This window comes from Hevea brasiliensis, chromosome 1 (assembly GCF_030052815.1).
Source record: "Hevea brasiliensis isolate MT/VB/25A 57/8 chromosome 1, ASM3005281v1, whole genome shotgun sequence".
In the NCBI taxonomy this organism is placed as follows: domain Eukaryota; kingdom Viridiplantae; phylum Streptophyta; class Magnoliopsida; order Malpighiales; family Euphorbiaceae; genus Hevea; species Hevea brasiliensis.
Genome location: NC_079493.1, coordinates 128,093,642 through 128,118,121, shown reverse-complemented (window position 1 = coordinate 128,118,121; position 24,480 = coordinate 128,093,642). Strand labels below are relative to the sequence as shown.

Below are 24,480 nucleotides of genomic sequence, written 5' to 3'. Positions count from 1 at the left end.
AGTGTTTTGAGTCTGGTTTCACCTCCAATTGGCCTCATATAAATTGGAGCCACACAATTTCAGTTATAACTCAAAAACCAAACTGGACTCATTGAATCCCACAACCTGCACAAGAAAGCACTCCCAATTTTGAATTTCCTCCAACTCCAAAACTCCAATTTGGCATACAGAGCACTTCTAAATATCATCAATCAATCTCAATTTTCCAATTTCAAACAATTTCACAAAAGCCCTAATTTATGATCAAACCCTAATTTCAAGATTCAAATCTCAAGCACACTTATGCAAATTAACTTCCAATACATTTAATTTCATTCATCAACATCACTAATCAAGTATAGGTAAGTCAAAATTTTGAAACTCCTAAGGTTCAATAAGCTGCCGAAATCCACTTCCTCATAAACTTGTCATTTCCTTTTTTTTTTTCATGCAATTTCAACTCCTCCTAAGTCCAAATCAAGAATTAAAGAAGAAAGGTAAGAAGATTAAGCACTAACCTTGTCACACCCCGGCTTAGTCGGCCCCAGCTCAAGCCCCTCTATGGGTGGCCATCTTGCCAGCATACCCCTCTAGAGGCCGGCGATGCAACTCAAATCGGTACTGTCCGCTTTGGTGGAATTCAATCCCTTCGCCCTGCAGAGCTAGGATTCGAACCCATATCACCTCACGGATTTGCTTCGCCTCTTACCAATTCTTTGCAGCTCAATTGGTAGGCGGCAAATCCGTGAGTGATCAATCTAACTGCAGGCGATTGAACTCCACCAAAGCGACAAGTCTGAGTACATCGCCGCTAATCTGGCAGATAACCACCAGAAAGCTTGAGCTAAGCAGGGTGTGACAATAAAAGCGCCTTTTTATTGTCACACCCGGCTTAGTGGGCCCCACTCAAGTCCTCTATGGGTGGCCATCTTGCCGTACCCCTCAGAGGCGCGATGCAACTCAAATCGGTACTGTCCGCTTTGGTGGAGTTCAATCCCTTCGCCCTGCAGAGCTAGGATTCGAACCCATATCACCTCACGGATTTGCTTCGCCTCTTACCAATTGAGCTCTATCCAGTTGTAACACCCTTCCGGTAACAACTCCGTACATTATACTGTTCCGGTGACCGGTGTCGGTTCGGACAGCTAGAACGTCCGAAAAAATATTTAAATCAAAGTGAGGGACCATAATTAACTCAAATATTAATAAGAAAAATTTAGGAAAAATTTTAGAAATAAAATACAACCAAGTTAAGCAGTAGGTGCCCAGCGATGGGTAACAGAGGGAAGTTGCGGTTCGCAACGAGGAGCCCTAGACCCGGGGGAAAAATTATAAAATAATTTTTGGGACTCCAGAGAAGGGTCATTGAGGTTCCTATGGCATTAGAATGCCAAGAAAATACCTAGAAAAATTTTTCAATCGGTACAGACAATTTTGACCCGTTAAGCCAAACGGAGGGCATTTTGGTCATTTCGCCTTCAGAGGTGATTTTTGGCCGACTTGTCCAGTTGATTAAATAATTAATATGACATAAAATATGAATAAATATTACTAAAAATTAATGTGAAAATGAGTAGAGAAAAGAAGAAAAGAAAATGAAAGAAAACCTAAATATGACATCACATGATGTCATTTGGAGGGCTTCCACCAATCACAACCTAATAAGCCAAATTAAAAGAGAAAAAATGACAAATGAAGACACAAAATTTCTGGTTCTTCTTCTTCATTTGGACGTGAATCTCTCCCTCTCCCTCCACCATTTTATCAAGCTTTGAACTTGATTTTCTCTTCATCCACTCACTAAAACCCATAAGTCTCTTCATCAAAAATTAATCCCACACCTAGACAAAGCTTTTGGCAGCCTAGAAAAGGAAGGAAAGTAAAGTTTTAGCTTAAAGAAATCTGCCCTACAAGAGGTTAAAGTGAGGTTAGTGCTATCCTTTCACTCTCACTCCTTTAATCCTTGTTAAAGCATCATTTTAAGTTAAGAAATTGTAAGAGTTTGAAGTAAATTATATGTGTTAGGGCATCTTTAATTTTTGGCAGCCCTAAGGAAGGATGAGGTTGATTGTTTTAATGAATTTAGAATGGATAGAAATGATGTTTAAGGTATGAATATGCATGGATGTTGAATTAGTGTGCTAATTGAGGTTTATGGGTAATTTAAATTGGACATTAGGGTTTTGAGAAGTGAAACTTGGATTTAGCTTATGGAATTGTGAAAGAACATTATAAGGGTCAATTAGTGACCATTTTAGGTATGTTGACCATGAATTGGACTGAAAAATAGTATAGCCAAGTGAATGTGTAGGCTGCCTTGTTAGTGCAGCAGAGGGACTGAAAATTCAGTCCACTTGCACAGCCATAACTTTGGCTGTGTAGGTCCAATTGATGTTTGGCCAATTGGACATGAAACTAGGCTTATAATGGCACATTTTTGCTGAAGAAACCATGCCCAAAAGACCAAAGCAAGAGGACCAAAACTTGGCCCCAATCCGGACACACTGCAACAGCCCCTGCAGAATTGACCAAATGAACAGTAACTGTTCATTTGGCCATAACTCACTGTAGATTTGGTCAATTGACCTGAAATTTTTACAGAAACAAGTTAAGACATAGACAAACAACTTTCATGAAAAAACCTACCCCAAATTATGACCAGAACCTAACCCAAATGGCAGTCACAGTTACTGTTCAAACCTGCAACTCTGCAGATTTTCATTTGAGCAGTAATGTTTGGATAGTTATAACTCTCTCTAGAAAACTCGGATTTAGGCGATTCTTGAACCGATGAAAACCTAAGGCATAGTAGAACATTTCATATGAAGAAAGTTAGACCAAATTATGAACTTAACTTGATCAAATTACTGACCAAAGTTGGACCAAAATCTGCCAAAACCCAAAAGTGCAGTATGAGCGATTACGTGAGCAGAAACTTATTTTGGCCATAACTTGAGCTACAAAACTCCAAATGGAGTGATTCAAAAAAGAAAATTCAACTAGACAAAATAAGGAACAACTTTCATGTTTACCATTTCCTCAAATTCCTACTGCAATAGTGCCCAATGGAATAGTAAAGTTGAGTTAGCAAAATTGAAAATTTTGCTTCTCTTGGTTTAAGCTTAGAAATGGTATTAATGCTTAATGCCAACAAGTTTTAAATGAAAAATGTGGTATGTTTGAAGTGCCAAAGTCAATGTACATATTTTCTATGCAAAAGTCAACATTTTTGTTGACCAATGAGGTGAATAGTGTCACCAAAACCAAAAATTGGCAATTTTGCCAAAATGACCTAAGCTTTGAGAAAATGACCAAAACCAACAAGTTTTGAATACAAAATGTGGTATGTTGGGAGTATTAAAACCAATGTACCTATTGTTTTTGCAAAAGTCAACATTTTAGTTGACTAATGAAATGAATAGTGACACCAAAACTTGAAATTCAAAATTTGAAATTAGAAATGCATCTAGGGGACTTTAAATTGCAATTGGCAATTAATACTAGCAAATGTAAAACTCAAAATGTGGGATCTTGGTATAATAAGAATTAATATATTCATTAAGTATAAAAAGGTCAACATTTTGGTTGACTAGTATGGTGAATAGTAATCAAAATGATTAGTAAATTAAGATGAAGACCTAAAACCAATTCTAAGCTTAAATGCTTAGAATTGTATGACAAATATGGACTATGCATCCTAGTCAAAATTGTTAAAAAGAAATTTAGGCCATAAATTTGAAATCCATGAAATATTCATGGATTACTTGAAACATGAAAAATAAGTCACCTAATTGATGTGAATAGTTAGTTAGAGCACATATGCTCATCACAAATGGAATTCATAAAATATTAGAAACTCAACTTGAAATATAAAATTTGTAATTACATAAGTAGATTCTTGAATGTATAAAGGAGAAAGGAAAAATGTTTTGAATACAATGGCACATGTGAACCATTGTTTAGAATTGTGATTAATATGAATAACATAATGAATGGACAAATAAACCGTATTAATGTATGAATGAGACATTAGTTCTCATTATTGTAAAGAGGAGAAGTATTTTGAATACAATGGTATAAAAGGATAATTGATGTGAATTGTGATCATATAAATGATCAAATGAATGTATGAATTATGATTGAAATTTATCATGAAATAATGAAGTCATAAAGCACAATATATTAATATTTTAAAATATCAAATGCCCTAGTATACCTAACAAGATTGGTTTGGATAGTTTGGCATGCCAATAGGGTATTGTTTTAGCAGTACTGCGAAAGGCTTTATGCCTGTATTCATGGCTTTTATGCCCGTATTCATGGCTTTTATGCCTATTATGTGATATCATGGCTTTTTAGCCATCGATCGCATACGTGGTTGGCGTTCTGCGTCCCATGGTATGACGCCCGAGGCACCACGGTGTCAGTGCCAATGACCCGTTATCGATCGATGCCTAGTATAGGTTACTTGGGCATCAATTAAATTATTATTCAATTCAGACTAAGTTAAGTTAAGTATAATGAAAATCAAGATACAATTAAATTAAGTATTGAATGAATAAGCAAAAGAGATTAGCAAAAGAAACATAACAAAAATATAAATTGCGAACCATACAGACTTGAAATACAATACGGATAGAATAAATTATATACCTGCTAGTATTACTGAATGTTATAAACTAAGCACTTCCAAAGAGGAACAAACTAGTATATAAGATCGTTGATACTAGAAATACCATACCAAATTAAATTGATTCTTGAGTATCTGAATTATCATTTATTTCTTTCTTTACTTGTATATATTATTTATGGTTATATTATTGCACCACTAAGCAGAAATGCTTAGCGCTATGGAATTGCTTCCTCGTGCAGTCTGAAAGGTAAAACCGATGGTATCGTGAGATTTTTGGAGTCTAGATCTGCGAAGTGTCGAAGAGTTCAAGATTGTCACCTCCTCAAAGAATGCATGTAGATAGGGCTCATTTTATACATGTTATGTATATTGTTCATTCCTAGCACATTGTAAATTATTTGTATATCTTGTACAAAATAAACTCATGTAATTAACCTATGAATTATGGAAGCTATTCAAAGTAAGTATTTTAGTATGTGAATTGAATTTGAGTTATAATGAGATTATACTTGTGAATATTGAGATATTGAAAATCTAATGAGATTTCTGAGAAATCTGGATACTGTATTGAGATACATTATGTTTGAAAATTTTTGAGACTATTAAGTTTGAGAAATTGAGTATATATTGAAATTGTCTTTGGCAGGTTCAGAAGAACTGTTAGTCCAAATTATAGCCAACACTTTGTCGGATTATCGTTAAAATTTTTGAAATTTCCAATTTATTTAGATTTTGATAAAAGTAAAAATAGCCTAAATCTTCAATAAAGTTTTTGAATAAATAAATCAAGGACTGTAATGAAATCAGATAAAAAAAAGAGTGCTCCGGCACACTGAGTGGCATAACTTGCTCGGCTACACTGTAGTCGGGTAAGGGGTGTCACATTTAGTGGTATCAGAGCACGGTTTAGGCGTTCCTAGGCATAGATAGATAGAATGAGATAGTGTGCATAACATGCATTTCATTCATAAGAGTCGAGGTGACACTATTGCAGATCTGTATTTCCTGTTTATTTTAGGTTAAGGTATGGAATAAGAGAGTGAAGAAACAATGAGATAGCGAATGGAGATGAGAAGGATACTGTATTTAAGATGAAAAAGGATGAGTACATAATTGTTTGAGGATGAGATTGAGACTAAGGAGAAAGTGAAGTAGGATAACATGGAAAGGTGAAGAAATAAAGAGGTAGTAGCTCCTCGGCTATTTACACTGGGTAAATTTCGAGGACGAAATTTAAATTAGAGGGAAAGAGTTGTAACACCCTTCCGGTAACAACTCCGTACATTCTCTTGTTCGGTGACGGTGTCGGTCAGACGACTAGAACGTCCGGAAAAATATTCAAATCAAAGTGAGGGACCATAATTAACTCAAATATTAATAAGAAAAATTTAGGAAAAATTTTAGAAATAAAATACAACCAAGTTAAATGAGCCGGTGCCCAAGCGATGGGTAACCAGAGGTAAGTTGCGGTTCTCGCAACGAGGAGCCCTAGACCCGGGAGAAAAATTATAAAATAATTTTTGGGACTCCAGAGAAGGGTCATTGAGGTTCCTATGGCATTAGAATGCCAAGAAAATACCTAGAAAAATTTTTCAATCGGTACAGACAATTTTGACCGTTAAGCCAAGCGGAGGCATTTTGGTCATTTCGCCTTCAGAGGTGATTTTTGGCCGACTTGTCCAGTTGAGTAAATAATTAATATGACATAAAATATGAATAAATATTACTAAAAATTAATGTGAAAATGAGTAGAGAAAAGAAGAAAAGAAAATGAAAGAAAAACCTAAATATGACATCACATGATGTCATTTGGAGGGCTTCCACCAATCACAACCTAATAAGCCAAATTAAAAAGAGAAAAAAATGACAAATGAAGACACAAAATTTCTGGTTCTTCTTCTTCATTTGGACGTGAATCTCTCCCTCTCCCTCCACCATTTTATCAAGCTTTGAACTTGATTTTCTCTTCATCCACTCACTAAAACCCATAAGTCTCTTCATCAAAAATTAATCCCACACCTAGACAAAGCTTTTGGCAGCCTAGAAAAGGAAGGAAAGTAAAGTTTTACCTTAAATAAATCTGCCCTACAAGAGGTTAAAGTGAGGTTAGTGCTATCCTTTCACTCTCACTCCTTTAATCCTTGTTAAAGCATCATTTTAAGTTAAGAAATTGTAAGAGTTTGAAGTAAATTATATGTGTTAGGGCATCTTTAATTTTTGGCAGCCCTAAGGAAGGATGAGGTTGATTGTTTTAATGAATTTAGAATGGATAGAAATGATGTTTAAGGTATGAATATGCATGGATGTTGAATTAGTGTGCTAATTGAGGTTTATGGGTAATTTAAATTGGACATTAGGGTTTTGAGAAGTGAAACTTGGATTTAGCTTATGGAATTGTGAAAGAACATTATAAGGGTCAATTAGTGACCATTTTAGGTATGTTGACCATGAATTGGACTGAAAAATAGTATAGCCAAGTGAATGTGTAGGCTGCCTTGTTAGTGCAGCAGAGGGACTGAAAATTCAGTCCACTTGCACAGCCATAACTTTGGCTGTGTAGGTCCAATTGATGTTTGGCCAATTGGACATGAAACTAGGCTTATAATGGCACATTTTTGCTGAAGAAACCATGCCCAAAAGACCAAAGCAAGAGGACCAAAACTTGGCCCCAATCCGGACACACTGCAACAGCCCCTGCAGAATTGACCAAATGAACAGTAACTGTTCATTTGGCCATAACTCACTGTAGATTTGGTCAATTGACCTGAAATTTTTACAGAAACAAGTTAAGACATAGACAAACAACTTTCATGAAGAAACCTACCCCAAATTATGACCAGAACCTAACCCAAATGGCAGTCACAGTTACTGTTCAAACCTGCAACTCTGCAGATTTTCATTTGAGCAGTAATGTTTGGATGGTTATAACTCTCTCTAGAAAACTCGGATTTAGGCGATTCTTGAACCGATGAAAACCTAAGGCATAGTAGAACATTTCATATGAAGAAAGTTAGACCAAATTATGAACTTAACTTGATCAAATTACTGACCAAAGTTGGACCAAAATCTGCCAAAACCCAAAAGTGCAGTATGAGCGATTGCGTGAACAGTAAACTTATTTTGGCCATAACTTGAGCTACAAAACTCCAAATGGAGTGATTCAAAAAAGGAAATTCAACTAGACAAAATAAGGAACAACTTTCATGTTTACCATTTCCTCAAATTCCTACTGCAATAGTGCCCAATGGAATAGTAAAGTTGAGTTAGCAAAATTGAAAATTTTGCTTCTCTTGGTTTAAGCTTAGAAATGGTATTAATGCTTAATGCCAACAAGTTTTAAATGAAAAATATGGTATGTTTGAAGTGCCAAAGTCAATGTACATATTTTCTATGCAAAAGTCAACATTTTTGTTGACCAATGAGGTGAATAGTGTCACCAAAACCAAAAATTGGCAATTTTGCCAAAATGACCTAAGCTTTGAGAAAATGACCAAAACCAACAAGTTTTGAATACAAAATGTGGTATGTTGGGAGTATTAAAACCAATGTACCTATTGTTTATGCAAAAGTCAACATTTTAGTTGACTAATGAAATGAATAGTGACACCAAAACTTGAAATTCAAAATTTGAAATTAGAAATGCATCTAGGGGACTTTAAATTGCAATTGGCAATTAATACTAGCAAATGTAAAACTCAAAATGTGGGATCTTGGTGTAATAAGAATTAATATATTCATTAAGTATAAAAAGGTCAACATTTTGGTTGACTAGTATGGTGAATAGTAATCAAAATGATTAGTAAATTAAGATGAAGACCTAGAACCAATTCTAAGCTTAAATGCTTAGAATTGTATGACAAATATGGACTATGCATCCTAGTCAAAATTGTTAAAAAGAAATTTAGGCCATAAATTTGAAATCCATGAAATATTCATGGATTACTTGAAACATGAAAAATAAGTCACCTAATTGATATGAATAGTTAGTTAGAGCACATATGCTCATCACAAATGGAATTCATAAAATATTAGAAACTCAACTTGAAATATAAAATTTGTAATTACATAAGTAGATTCTTGAATGTATAAAGGAGAAAGGAAAAATGTTTTGAATATAATGGCACATGTGAACCATTGTTTAGAATTGTGATCAATATGAATAACATAATGAATGGACAAATAAACCGTATTAATGTATGAATGAGACATTAGTTCTCATTATTGTAAAGAGGAGAAGTATTTTGAATACAATGGTATAAAAGGATAATTGATGTGAATTGTGATCATATAAATGATCAAATGAATGTATGAATTATGATTGAAATTTATCATGAAATAATGAAGTCATAAAGCACAATATATTAATATTTTAAAATATCAAATGCCCTAGTATACCTAACAAGATTGGTTTGGATAGTTTGGCATGCCAATAGGGTATTGTTTTAGCAGTACTGCGAAAGGCTTTATGCCTGTATTCATGGCTTTATGCCCGTATTCATGGCTTTTATGCCAATTATGTGATATCATGGCTTTTTAGCCATACTGACTGCATACGTGGTTGACGTTCTGCGTCCCATGGTATGACGGCCCGAGGCACCGTGGTGTCGGTGCCAACGACCCGTTATCGATCCGATCGTCTAGTATAGGTTACTTGGGCGATCAATTAAAGTATTATTCAATTCAGACTAAGTTAAGTTAAGTATAATGAAAATCGATACAATTAAATTAAGTATTGAATGAATAAGCAAAAGAGATTAGCAAAAGAAACATAACAAAAATATAAATTGCGTAATCTGCATGGACTTGAAATACAATACAGATAGAATAAATTATATACTGCTAGTATTCTCAAAAGTTATAAACTAAGCACTTCCAAAGAGGAACAAACTAGTATATAAGATCGTTGATACTAGAAATACCATACCAAATTAAATTGATTCTTGAGTATCCGAATTATCATTTATTTCTTTCTTTACTTGTATATATTATTTCGGTTATATTATTGCACCACTAAGCGAAATGCTTAGCGCGATGGAATTGCTTCCTCGCGCAGTCTTGAAAGGTAAAACCAGATGGTATCATTGAGATTTTTGGAGTCTAGATCTGCGAAGTGTCGGAAGAGTTCAAGATTGTCACCTCTCAAGAATGCCTGTAGATAGGGCTCATTTTATACATGTTATGTATATTGTTCATTCCTAGCACATTGTAAATTATTTGTATATCTTGTACAAAATAAACTCATGTAATTAACCTATGAATTATGGAAGCTATTCAAAGTAAGTATTTTAGTATGTGAATTGAATTTGAGTTATAATGAGATTATACTTGTGAATATTGAGATATTGAAAATCTAATGAGATTTCTAAGAAATCTGGATACTGTATTGAGATACATTATGTTTGAAAATTTTTGAGACTATTAAGTTTGAGAAATTGAGTATATATTGAAATTGTCTTTGGCAGGTTCAGAAGAACTGTTAGTCCAAATTACAGCCAACACTTTGTCGGATTATCGTTAAAATTTTTGAAATTTCCAATTTAGTTAGATTCTGATAAAAGTAAAAATAGCCTAAATCTTCAATAAAGTTTTTGAATAAATAAATCAAGGACTGTAATGAAATCAGATAAAAAAAAGAGTGCTCCGGCACACTGAGTGGCATAACTTGCTCGGCTACACTGTAGTCGGGTAAGGGGTGTCACAAACCTCTTTGATCACTTTCTTGGGTTTGTTAAAACTTTGAAATTTCTACTCCTTGTGGCTGCCTAGAGCTTCCTTGTGATGTGGGGATGAATTTTAGTGAAGGTAAGGTAGGGTTTTATGGTGGAAAAGCTTACAAAAATTAAGCTTGAAAGAAGAAAATGGAGATGGCTATGGAGGAGTATGGTTCGGCCATGAAGAGTGAGGAAGAAGAAGATGGTTATTTTTAATTCATTTTGACTCCTTTTTATGTCTTATTTATCCCTTAGCATGTGTTTCTTAATTTCCTATTGGTTAAGCTTTTTAATGATGTCATTATGACATCATGCTTGTACAATAATGTATTTCTTTTTCTTTTCCTTTTTTTTCTCATTTTTCATACCATAATTCAAGATTTAATTTATTTTATGTGTTTTAATCTCTCTTATTTTAATTGACATTTAGGTCAAAATTCAACTCTGGAGTTGAAATGACCAAAATGCCCTTCAATAGGCTCATCGGGTTACTTTTGGTCTATACAGATAAATAAATTCTCCTGAATTTTCTTTGACATTTCTAATGTTATTTATACTTCAATAAACCTTTAATTAAGTCCCAAAAATTATTTTCTAGGCTTCCTCACAGGTCTGGGGTCGGCAACTGACTTCATAATCGCTTCCCAGTATGGTCACCCATCGCCGTGACCCCGGCTCGTTCAACCGAGTTGTACTTCGCTTCTTTTACTTTTTTTTTTTTTAATTTTACTTAGTCTTTATTCAGTCAATTTATGTTTCCTCACTCTAGTCTGAGTGTAGTTCCAGACATCCTGGCTGTCCGAACAAACGTTAGTCATCAGAGCAGTATGATGTACGGACTACCTAAAGTGAGGGCGTTACAGGGTCTTACCACCATTAACCTTTTTGAGCATTAAGGGCTGTCATTTAATATTTGCTCCAATATTATTAAATCTTATAGAATGGAAACTAGCCCCGATATCACTTATTATCCCTTGTAGCAACCCAAAAAAGGGGAGTGAATTGAGTTCTAATTAAAAATTTTGAGAAGAGGGGTTAAATTTAAGGGAATTGAAACATAAGAAGGGAGGAAGAAGAATAAAGACACAATCCATTTATAAAGGTTTAGCTGTCCCAAGCCTATGTCCTCTCTCCTTAAGGCCTTCTTTGAGAATTCCACTCCACTATAACAATATTTTTTTATGAAGATTAAACCACTTACAATCTTAAGTGCAATCTCTAGCACCCTTACAAACCCTTGCAACCTTGAGTGTAAACCCAAGCACTCATACATTTTTACTCAAGAGCAATTTAGTGCTGTAGAACTGGCCTCTAATGAAGAGAAATAATAAATTCACTAAACAACCTCATTTTGTATCTCAGAATAATAAAGAAATTACAGCTTAAAAGAAATCCCAATGGATTAAATGTTTTGGCTTAAGTTCTAGCAAGAGAAAGTGTGAAAGAAGGTTTTAACACAATAAATTCACAAATAAATGATTGTTGTAACTTTTGTTAGATAAAAAAACACCTTACATTCAAAGTTTTGGCATAAATATAACCGCTAGGAGTACATTAAATGTAAAAATAACCGTTCAAACACTTAAAAATCTGTTACAACATCTTTTAGAAACCCATATTCGGCTACTAAAGTCTCCTACTTCGACTGCCAAAATTCATTTTGCCAAAATATCATCTTTGAAAAATAGACTTCGACTGCTTAAGTCCTCTACTTTGGCTATTGAAATCCATTCTGCCTAGTTTTCGAAAAACTTGAAAAATGCATAACTTTTGACTCATAAATTGAATTTTTGATCCGTTTGAACAATTGAAAAGATACTTCAGTGTATTTTTCAACTAAAACACTTTCCAAAATTAATTTTACATTTTGAAAAAAATAAAAATTTATTTAACTCCCCTTTGGTCAAGAATTAGGTGAAAGCTAAGTTAAACAATATTTTTTTTAGTAATACCTAGACTTGAGCCAACACAAATAATTATGAGATTCACATAGCATAAAAATAAATAAAGATTATATTGACATTCATTATTTAATTTATTTTATGTGTTTTAATCTCTCTTATTTTAATTGACATTTAGGTCAAAATTCAACTCTGGAGTTGAAATGACCAAAATGCCCTTCATTAGGCTCATCGGGTTACTTTTGGTCTATAAAGATAAATAAATTCTCCTGAATTTTCTTTGACATTTCTAATGTCATTTATACATCAATAAACCTTTAATTAAGTCCCAAAAATTATTTTCTAGGGTTCCTCGCAGGTCTGGGGTCGGCAACTGACTTCATAGTTGCTTCCCAGTATGGCCACCCATCGCCGTGACCCCGGCTTGTTTAACCGAGTTGTACTTCTCTTCTTTTACTTTTTTTTAATTTTACTTAGTCTTTATTCAGTCAATTTATATTTCCTCACTCTAGTCTGAGTGTAGTTCCAGACACCCTGACTGTCCGAACAGACGTTAGTAATCAGAGCAGTAAGATGTACGGACTACCTAAAGTGAGGGCGTTACAGGGTCTTACCACCGTTGACCTTTTTTAGCATTAAGGGCTGTCATTTAATCTTTGCTCCAATATTATTAAATCTTATAGAATGGAAACTAGCTCCGATATCACTTATTATCCCTTGTAGCAACCCAAAAAGGGGGAGTGAATTGAGTTCTAATTAAAAATTTTGAGAAAATTTAAGGGAATTGAAACATAAGAAGGGAGGAAGAAGAATAAAGACACAATCCAATTATAAAGGTTTAGCTGTCCCAAGCCTGTGTCCTCTCTCCTTAAGGCCTTCTTTGAGAATTCCACTCCACTATAACAATATTTTTTTATGAAGATTAAACCCCTTACAATCTTAAGTGCAATCTCTAGCACCCTTACAAACCCTTGCAACCTTGAGTGTAAACCCAAGCACTCATACATTTTTACTCAAGAGCAATTTAATGCTGTAGAACTGGCCTCTAATGAAGAGAAATAATAAATTCACTAAACAACCTCATTTTGTATCTCAGAATAATAAAGAAATTACAGCTTAAAAGAAATCCCAATGGATTAAATGTTTTAGCTTAAGTTCTAGCAAGAGAAAGTGTGAAAGAAGGTTTTAACACAATATATTCACAAATAAATGATTGTTGTAACTTTTGTTAGATAAAAAAACACCTTACATTCATAGTTTTGGCATAAATATAACCGCTAGGAGTACATTAAATGCAAAAATAACCATTCAAACACTTAAAAATCTGTTACAACATCTTTTAGAAACCCATATTCGGCTGCTAAAGTCTCCTACTTCGATTGCCAAAATTCATTTTGGCAAAATATCATCTTTGAAAAATAGACTTCGGCTGCTAAAGTCTCCTACTTCGATTGCCAAAATTCATTTTGGCAAAATATCATCTTTGAAAAATAGACTTCGGCTGCTTAAGTCCCCTGCTTTGGCTATTGAAATCCATTCTTCCCAGTTTTCGAAAAACTTGAAAAATGCATAACTTTTGACTCATAAATTGAATTTTTGATCCGTTTTAACAATTGAAAAGATAATTCAGTGTATTTTTCAACTAAAGCACTTTCCAAAATTAATTTTACATTTTGAAAAAATAAAAATTTATTTAACTCCCCTTTGGTCAAGAATTAGGTGAAAGCTAAGTTAAACAAGATTTTTTTAGTAATACCTAGACTTAAGCCAACACAAATAATTATGAGATTCACATAGCATAAAAATAAATAAAGATTATATTGACATTCATGATTTAATTTATTTTATGTGTTTTAATCTCTCTTATTTTAATTGACATTTAGGTCAAAATTCAACTCTGTGGTTGAAATGACCAAAATGCCCTTCATTAGGCTCATCGGGTTACTTTTGGTCTATACAGATAAATAAATTCGCCTGAATTTTTTTTGACATTTCTAATGTCATTTATACTTCAATAAACCTTTAATTAAGTCCCAAAAATTATTTCCTAGGGTTCCTCGCAGGTCTGGGGTCAGCAACTGACTTCATAGTCGCTTCCCAGTATAGTCACCCATCGTCGTGACCTCGGCTCGTTTAACCGAGTTGTACTTCGCTTCTTTTAATTTTTTTTAAATTTTACTTAGCTTTTATTCAATCAATTTATGTTTCCTCACTCTAGTCTGAGTGTAGTTCCAGACATCCTGACTATCCGAACAGACGTTAGTCATCAGAACAGTAGGATGTACGGACTACCTAAAGTGAGGGCGTTACAGGGTCTTACCACCGTTGACCTTTTTTAGCATTAAGGGCTGTCATTTAATCTTTGCTCCAATATTATTAAATCTTATAGAATGGAAACTAGCTCCGATATCACTTATTAACCCTTGTAGCAACCCAAAAAGGGGGAGTGAATTGAGTTCTAATTAAAAATTTTCAGAAGAGGGGTTAAATTTAAGGTAATTGAAACATAAGGGAGGAAGAAGAATAAAGACACAATCCATTTATAAAGGTTTAGCTGTCCTAAGCCTATGTCCTCTCTCCTTAAGGCCTTCTTTGAGAATTCCACTCCACTATAACAATATTTTTTTATGAAGATTAAACCCCATACAATCTTAAGTGCAATCTCTAGCACCCTTACAAACCCTTGCAACCTTGAGTGTAAACCCAAGCACTCATACATTTTTACTCAAGAGCAATTTAATGCTGTAAAACTGGCCTCTAATGAAGAGAAATAATAAATTCACTAAACAACCTCATTTTGTATCTCATAATAATAAAGAAATTACAGCTTAAAAGAAATCCCAATGGATTAAATGTTTTGGCTTAAGTTCTAGTAAGAGAAAGTGTGAAAGAAGGTTTTAACACAATAAATTCACAAATAAATGATTGTTGTACCTTTTGTTAGATAAAAAACACCTTACATTCATAGTTTTGGCATAAATATAACCACTAGGAGTACATTAAATGCAAAAATAACCGTTCAAACACTTAAAAATCTGTTACAACATCTTTTAGAAACCCATATTCGGCTACTAAAGTCTCCTACTTCGACTGCCAAAATTCATTTTGCCAAAATATCATCTTTGAAAAATACACTTCGGCTGCTTAAGTCCCCTGCTTTGGCTATTGAAATCCGTTCTGCCCAGTTTTCGAAAAACTTGAAAAATGCATAACTTTTGACTCATAAATTGAATTTTTGATCGGTTTGAACAATTGAAAAGATAATTCAGTGTATTTTTCAACTAAAACACTTTCCAAAATTAATTTTACATTTTGAAAAAATAAAAATTTATTTAACTCCCCTTTGGTCAAGAATTAGGTGCAAGCTAAGTTAAACAAGATTTTTTTTAGTAATACCTAGACTTGAGCCAACACAAATAATTATGAGATTCACATAGCATAAAATTAAATAAAGATTATATTGTAGGATCCCACAAAACTTTGCTTCCTTTCTTTGCTCTTATTCAACATTGATTTGAAGTAATGTGGAATTATTAAATTTGGGGCCTACAAACTCATCACAAACACATTCAATATAATTAGTAGCATACTAAATGTTTATTATCATCAAAGCATGAGTTAAGACACCTAAGTCCAATAGTTATTTTAAATTAATAAAATATAAAGTAATTATATATTAATTAAGATGATATACATACACACACATACACACACACACAAATAAACAATAGCACAATGGTGTTGTAGATGGGATGGTCTTTTGGCACAATATGGTATCCTCAGGTTACAGGTTCAACACCCAGTACTATCATTTAGGATTTTTTTTTAATTGAGTTGCAGTTTTGTTGTTGGAAAATTGGTTTTCCAGTTTAAACCTGGTCGGATTAATTGGTTCGCTGGTTACCCGACCAATTCACTATGGTTCATATCGGTTTAGTTGAAATCAAGGTTTATGAGTGAATCAAATTGGACCAAGCTCCGTGATAACGACTAGATTTAGACCCCAATAGAATTATAAGGAAAGTTTGCTAAGAAAAATAATCTGAACATTAATGTGCATATTTGTGTCCTTTCATAGGCTAGCTTTTTTTACCATGACAAATTGATGTGTTAGTCAAGTGGCCAACTTGATTATCACATTCATGCACCTATCCTTTAAGGGTAGGTCATCTTTACAGATTGGATAGGCATAATAATTATTTCGAGGCCAGATGTCAAGCTTTTGATAATTTCTTAGGCGACCTAATTACTAATTTCTTTTTTAGAACATATAATTCTTAATTTTCATATATATATATATATATATATATATATATATATATATATATATATATATATTAAGATAAAATTATTTGATTAAACATTATCTAATACTAATAATTAAATTCATAATTAGAAAAAGATAAATTAAAGTGAAATTTTTAAATAAAATTATTTTTATTAATTATGCCAAGTGTCAAATTTTGATTAAAAGTTTTTAGTTCATGGCTTTCATATATATGTGTGTAATTTTCAAAAAATAATTCTCTTTTTTTAATTTAATATAAATGTTTTTTTAAATATTTAATTTTTAGAGATATTATGATCAACAGAAATTTAAAAATTTTAAAACTAAAATTTTCAAAAAATATAGTAAAAAGAATTTTAAATAATTATTTATATTTTTGTATGAAATAAGATTTCAATAGTTGAAATTAAAACATTTTTAGGTAAAAAGTTAATTTTTCAAAGGTATTGAAGTTGTTTTCAGAGCCGTGAGATCTCAAGTTTGAGTCCTAGTCGAAGCCATTTGTAAAATAATAATAGAAAAAAACTCTAAATGATGATAATTTCATTTGAAGGAAAAAAAAAAAAAAGAAATCATATATCCGATGGCAAGTTATTTTTCCATGTAGAAATTAACTTGTCAATGGTCACTCCAAATATTGTAATAAATTGAGACCTAGTGTCCCACTAAATTTAACAATTTCATCAACTTTTTTTTTTCTTATAATATGTTGAAATAATTGCTCTTTTCAACATATTTCTTATAATTCTTTTAAATTCAGGATTCATAACAGTTTGGAGAAATTGTTAAACTTGTAATTTTTCTCCAAAAGAGAAAAAGACGTTTGATGGACACTAACTTGACAAGTTATTCATTAATCTTTTAGGAAAAATATTGACTATTCGTGGTGGTTGTGAACCTCCAAATTGGTCGATTTGTGTGTGTTTTATGTCCATCCTTGCCTCTGCTAAAAGTCTATTTTGCAAGTATCTTATAAATGTCTCACACACCAGCCTCATTCTTTGAATTGTAACAATTGACAATGAAGAATGAAAATATCCAATTACAAGGCTTTTGACACCTTGTACCGATTGAGTAGGAGTTAAATCTTTATCTTCATTTTCCTTCAAATTAATTCATTCGCTTTCATGTATTGGCTCTAACTATGAAAGTTGGCTCTCCCATAATTGATTGAAGGCCAAAATATTATAAAAAATCCAAAACTTTTACAATTATAACCAAAACTAATTTTGTTTGAATTTTAGCCTAATTTGAAAGTTTAGTATTTAACATGGTCTGGTCAAAATTACATATTTAGAGGCATTGACGTCGTGACTGATGTAACAAAAATACTCAACTCAACTCAGCTAAACTAAGTCTTTATCCCAAAAATTTGGGGTCAGCTATATGGATTCTTTTTCTCCACTCTAAACGATTTTGGGTTTAATCCTTGGAAATGTATAATGCTTCTAGGTCATGTTGTACTGCTCTCCTCCAAGTCAGTTTAGGTCTACCCCTTATTTTCTTTCTATCCTCCACCCTAATGTGCCCTACTTGTCTAACTAGAGCCTGAAGCCTCCGTATGTCTACGCTTCACATGACAAAACCACCTCAATCTCCCTTCTCTCAACTTATCCTCAATTGGTACCACTCCTACCTTTTCTCTAATACTTTCATTACGGACTTTATCTAGTCTAGTATGGCCACTCATCCACCTTAACATTCTCATCTCCGCAACTTTTATCTTAGACACATATGACTCCTTCAGTGCCTAACACTCACTACCATATAACATGGCCGTTCATATGACTGTATGGTAAATTTTTCCTTTCAACTTATTGGGAATCTTGTGATCATATAAAACTCTCGTGGCACGTCTCCACTTCAACCATCCAGCTTTAATCCTATGACTAACATCCTCCTCACATCCCCTATCTACTTGAAGGACTAAGCTAAGATATTTAAAGTGATTACTTTGGGACAGTATCACTCCATCCAAACTAATTCCTTTCCTATCACCAGTTTGGCCTTCACTGAACTTGCAATGCATGTATTCTGTCTTCGTTCTACTTAACTTAAAGCCCTTTGACTCTAGAGTACTTCTCTAAAGCTCTAGCTTTCTATTAACTGCTTCTTACATTTCATCTATCAGAACTATATCATTCGCAAATATCATGCACCAAGGGATACTCTCTTGTATATGTTTCGTTAATTCATCTAAAACTAATGTAAAAAGGTAAGAGTTTATAGTTTAACCTTAGTGTAATCCAACTAAGATAGGAAAATCTCTTGTGTCCCCTCCCACTGTGCGCACAATAGTAGTTACTCCTTCATACATGTCTTTTAACACTTGTATGTACCTAATAGATACCCCATTTTGTTCTAACACTCTCCATAAGACATCTCTTGGAACACTATCATAAGCCTTCTCCAAATTGATAAAAATCATGTGTAAATCTTTCCTCGCATCTTTATATTTCTCCATCAAGCTTCTGATAAGAAAAATCGCTTTCATAGTTGAACGACTAGGCATGAAGCCAAATTGATTGGGAGAGATAGAAGTATCATGATGTAGTCGATGTTTCACAACTCTCTCCTACAACTTCATAGTATGGCTCATGAGTTTAATTCTCCTATAGTTTGAGCAACTCTGTATGTCTTCCTTATTTTTAAAAATAGGTACTAAAATACTCCTCCTCCATTCATCAAGTATTTTCTTTGAATTTAGAATCTTATTAAACAATTTAGTTAACCATGCCACTCCCATATCTCCCAAACACTTCCACTCTTCAATTGGAATTCCATCGAGTCCACAAGCTTTACCCACTTTCATTCTCTTAAGTGTTTCCTTTACTTCTCAAGATCTAATCTTTCTAGTATAATTCACATTCGTTTCTATTGCTCTATAGTCTATATTCATGCTATTACTATTTCGACTATTATTAAAGAGATCATCAAAATAATTTCTTCATCTTTCTTTAATGTCCTTATCTTTCACCAACACTTTTCCTTCTTTATCCTTAATGCACCTAACTTGATTGAGATCTTGACATTTCTTTTCTCTCCTCCTTTCTAATCTATAAATATCATTCTCCCATTCTTTAGTTCCAAGTTTCTCATATAACTTTTCAAAGGCCTGCGCTCTTGCTTGACTAACTATCTTTTTTGCTTCTTTCTTTGCTATCTTGTACTGTTCATATGCCTCATTATCATCATATTTAGGTAATTTCTTATACTACTCTCTCTTTCTCTTCACTGCCTTTTGTACTTCCTCATTCCACCACCATCTCTCTTTTGAGGGTGGTCCATGTCCTCTAGACTCTCCAAGTACTTTTCTAGCTACTTCTCTAATCTTTGATGCTATCTATATCCACATATCATTGGCCTCCATATCCAACTTCCATGCTTCGAACTCGAGAAGCTCATTTTTGAACTTCACTTGCTTTACTCCTTTGAACTCCCACAACTTTGTTTATGCTACACTATTTCTTCTAACCTTACTTGAATTGTTCCTAAACTTGACATCCAAGACCACTAACTGATGTTGACTTGTTAAAGCCTCTCCCGGAATGACCTTGTAATCCTTGCATAGAGCTCTATTTGTCTTCCTGGTTAAGAGAAAGTCAATTTGGCTTCTATGTTGCCCACTTTTGAAAGTCACTAAATGTGACTCTCTTTTTATAAAGTACGTATTTGCTAGTATTAGGTCGTATTCCATAGCAAAATTCAGAATGCTTTTTCCCTCCTCATTTCGGTTGCCAAATCCAAAACCTCTATGAACATTCTCATAGCCTTTCCTATCACTTCCTACATGTCCATTCAAATCTCCACCGATGAAAACATTCACTTCATTCGGTATGCTTTGCATTAGATTATCCATATCTTCTCAAAACCTTTGTTTACTCTCACTAACTATTCTTATTTGTGGGGTATAAGCACTAACTACATTTATTACTGACAAGAACTTTTATGTTATTGCTGACATGATGGCTGATGTAGCAAAAATACTGGTATTTTATATGTTGTTGCTGATGTGGCATAACTTTAATAATTAAAAAAATCTAAAACTTTTCAACTTTTGTCAATGTTAACGGATAAATTTTAATAACTGTTCCTGAACTTATCTAGTTATAATATTACAGTCCCTCAACTTCAAAATGTAACATAAAACCCCATCAACTTTCACATTTTGCACAGTAAAATCCCTCTAAACTCTAATTACTGATTTTTTTAGTTAGACGCTGACTTGGATAATTCTAGCATAGAGCTTAGTCAGTATTTCTCTTTTCTCTCTCAACCTATATGTAAATTAAATCATTCTCCTTTCTATAGACAGAATAATTTTTCATATATAGAGAGAATAATTTTACACTTTGCATAAGAGAGGAGAGAAAAATGTTGATAAAACACCATGTGGAAGCTATTCACATCAGTTTCTAACTGGAAAATCAATAATTGAAAGTCAGAGGGATTTTACTATGCAAAATTTAAAAGTTTAGGGGGTTTTATGTTACATTTTAAAGTTGAAGAACTATAGTGTTATAACCATATAAGTTCAAGGATAGTTGTTAAAATTTATCTCAATGTTAACCAATTCTATAAGTTTGTTTCATTTATATCCAGTTGACTAATTTTTATCTAATTTTGTTAAAATTAATATTTTATTATCTAATACAATTGTCAAAAATGAATATTTATATTATTTAGTATAACAAAAAGAATAATATTCCCCTATCTCTCTCTCAATTTTTTTTGTAGTATTTATAGAACTTATTTATAAAAATAGATAAATTCTTATTTATTTAAAATTAAAAATATCCATCTAGCCATCTTTCTCTCTCTCCTTCTACCCATTGTCATCGAATAATATGTATATATACACCCTCCACTCACCTTTCTCTCTCTAAATAATATCTCTATATCTACCTCTATCTCTCTTTCTCTCTCTCTCTCTCTCTAAAATATCCTTATACCTATATCCTTATACTAAGTAGCATAAATATTCATTTTTACAATTTTATTAGGTAATAAAATATTAATTTTTGACCAAGTTAGATCAAAATTAATCAATTAACTATAAATGAAATAAACTTATAAAATTGGCTATAATTGACAAAAGCCAAAAAGTTCTGGATTTTTAATTATTAAAGTTATGCCACATCAATAATAACATATAAAATGATAATATTTTGTCACATCAGCAAGAACATAAAAGTTTCTGCCATGTTAGCAACAATATATTAAAAAAGATAATACTTTCCAAGTCAGCCAACATGTCAGTGCCTCCAAATCCTCAATTTTAACCGGGCCATAATAAAACTAAACTTTCAAATTAGGCTAAAATTGACTTAAAAAAAAAGTTTTGGCTATAATTGCAAAAACGCGCAATGTTTTGGTTTTTTTTTTAATATTACGCCTTGATTGCAAGTGGTAGTACCAATTAGCTGAAAATTGAGATTAATAGAAGATTGGCTTTCTCTAATTTTTTCCATTTCTCCTATCGATTCTTGGATACCTAAATGAACCTCCACTTGATTTTTTTATAAATGAAAATTAATTCAATTAAAAATAATTACATAATTGAAAGAGTGGGAATTATTGAGAGAATTATATAGAAATTAAGAATCAAGAGAGTTTGAAGAGTGTGAAATGAATTGACATCAATTGTGTTTATAGAAAAATTAGTTTTTTTTTTTTTTTCACATTCCTAAAATGCTCTCAGAATTTAGCCTTTATTTGACTATTATTTGGAGTAAAATGGATATTTTCTATATATATTAAAAAAAATTAAAAAAAGGGATTTTTTTTTAAAAAAAAACTAGCAAGCATGCTTAACTAAAGAGCGCCACGTGGCACTGGGGCTGAGCAAAAATTAATTATAACAAAAAAATCAAATTGACCTATTTTAATTTAGTTTTTCGGTTCAAACACTTCAGTTTAATTAGTATTTTCGAGAAATATTAGTTTTTTATTCAATTAGGTTATTTTGGCTAAAAAATCAAAAAGATTGAATCAAATCAAAATTATTTTTGATAAAGGGCCCGCAATATGCATTTTGGGGCTTTATTATTATGCCTCTATTTAGCCCAATGTCTTAGGCTCACCTTCATATTTTTGTAGCCCATGTCTAGAACAAAATGTTAAAATCCTAACACCTAAACCTAAACCTAGTTGCCAATTTCTTTTCCTTTCTCCTCTGCATTGTCTGCCCTATAGTCCTTTGTGTCTCTATGATGTTGAGCACCATTGTCTATTTCTTCATTTCTAGGAGTAGCAAGGACCATGTATAATACTTATCCACAGTAGAGCAAGCTTATTGAAGCATTTTTCTTTAGGTTTGAGTTTGTTCCATCTATACTCATTTGGCAAAAGACTAAATGAGAAGAAGGGGGAAGCTTCTAACCATTATTTGTTTATGTGTGGTTTGGTTTGCTTTCCATTACCATTTATATTTGCTTTAGGTATACATTATAGTCCTTTTAGAAGGAAAAAGGCTACATGAAGTTTTAGTCCCTTAATATGATGTTTACATCTTTTGGTTATGTTGTAGTAGGCAAGGCATGTATGTTATGGCAAAATATACCTTCGCCAACCAAGTAGCCTTGCATGGACACACCTTAAGACATTTCTTACTCCACTAGGTTGTGGGCTTGTTGACAGTAAAATTTGTTGAGAAATTTGGAGGTTTAAGTTTGTGAATTTGCAGGATATTTATATTATAGAATTATTTTTTGTAGTTGTCAAGTTACTAAGTTTGTGATTGTTAATTTCTTTGGAATTTGAAGGGTTGTAATTTTTAGGTAAATTTTGATTGTTCATTTTTTAGACAAATTTAGATTGTTAATTTGTTGGCTGTTGATTTTACCAATAATCTGTATTATTGTGTTTGTTAAAGCAGGAGTAGAAACATTGATAAATCAAACTAAAATAAACTAAAATTGTACCATTCAGTTTGAATCAATTTCTAGATGCTTTGGTTTGGTTCAATTTACATAACTATCTTTTTTAGTTACTAGGTTATTTTAATTCAGAATTGAACCAATAGATTGCACATCCTTATGGTAAATTTTACCGCCCCTTAACTTTGAGGGTTGTTTCACTTCTATTCCTTATCTTTAATTTGTTGTGATAAAACCCCTCAACTTTTATTATTATTTCACAAAAATCACTCTAACTTGCAATAGAATGTTCCAAGGTTAAAATCGATAAAATTATATTTTTGCCCTACTCTTTTAAAGATAAAACTACCATTTTGCCCCTTTACTCTACCATTTTGCTTCTTTACTCTTTTTTTTTCTCTTTTTTACCTTTATGATTAAATAGCTACTAAATTAATATTTAAGTAAAATAAATCTATAAATTATTATTTATTATATTATTTTTATTTTTTATATGCAAACTAAAATATAGATGAAATATCATATGTTAGTAAAATAATATTTAAAATTTAAAATTTAAAATTTAAAATTTAAAATTTATTATTATTATTATTATTATTATTATTATTATTATTATTATTATTATTATTATTATTATTATTATTATTATTATTATTATTATTATTATTATTATTATTGTTGTTGTTGTTGTTGTTGTTGTTGTTGTTGTTGTTGTTGTTGTTGTTGTTGTTGTTATGAATTAAATTTTTACTAATAATAAATTTTAATTGATAATAAATAACATATATATAATTAATAATTTTATTAATAAAGTTAATTAAAATACAATAATTTATTGAATAAAAATAATTAATTAATTTAATCATAAAAGGTAAGAAAGAGAAAAAAAAAAAAGAAGAGGGAAAAATGGTGATCTTATTCTTTTTGAGAGAGAAGGGTAAAAAGATAATTTTTTTTTTAACTATAAATCTGCTATTATAAGTTATAGGAACTTTTGTGAAATAAAATTATAGTTCAAGGGATTTTTTTAATAATAGATTAAAGATGAATGATGAAATGAAACAAAATTCAAAGTCGAGAGATGATTAAT

The 24,480-nt window shown here is 32.2% G+C and overlaps 1 protein-coding gene across 1 annotated transcript in view; it reads left to right on the top strand.

Moving 5' to 3' along the window:
- The window catches only part of LOC131169448 (uncharacterized), a 59,940-nt gene that overhangs the window by 31,742 nt on the left and 3,718 nt on the right, over window positions 1-24,480 (top strand). The window lies entirely within an intron of this gene.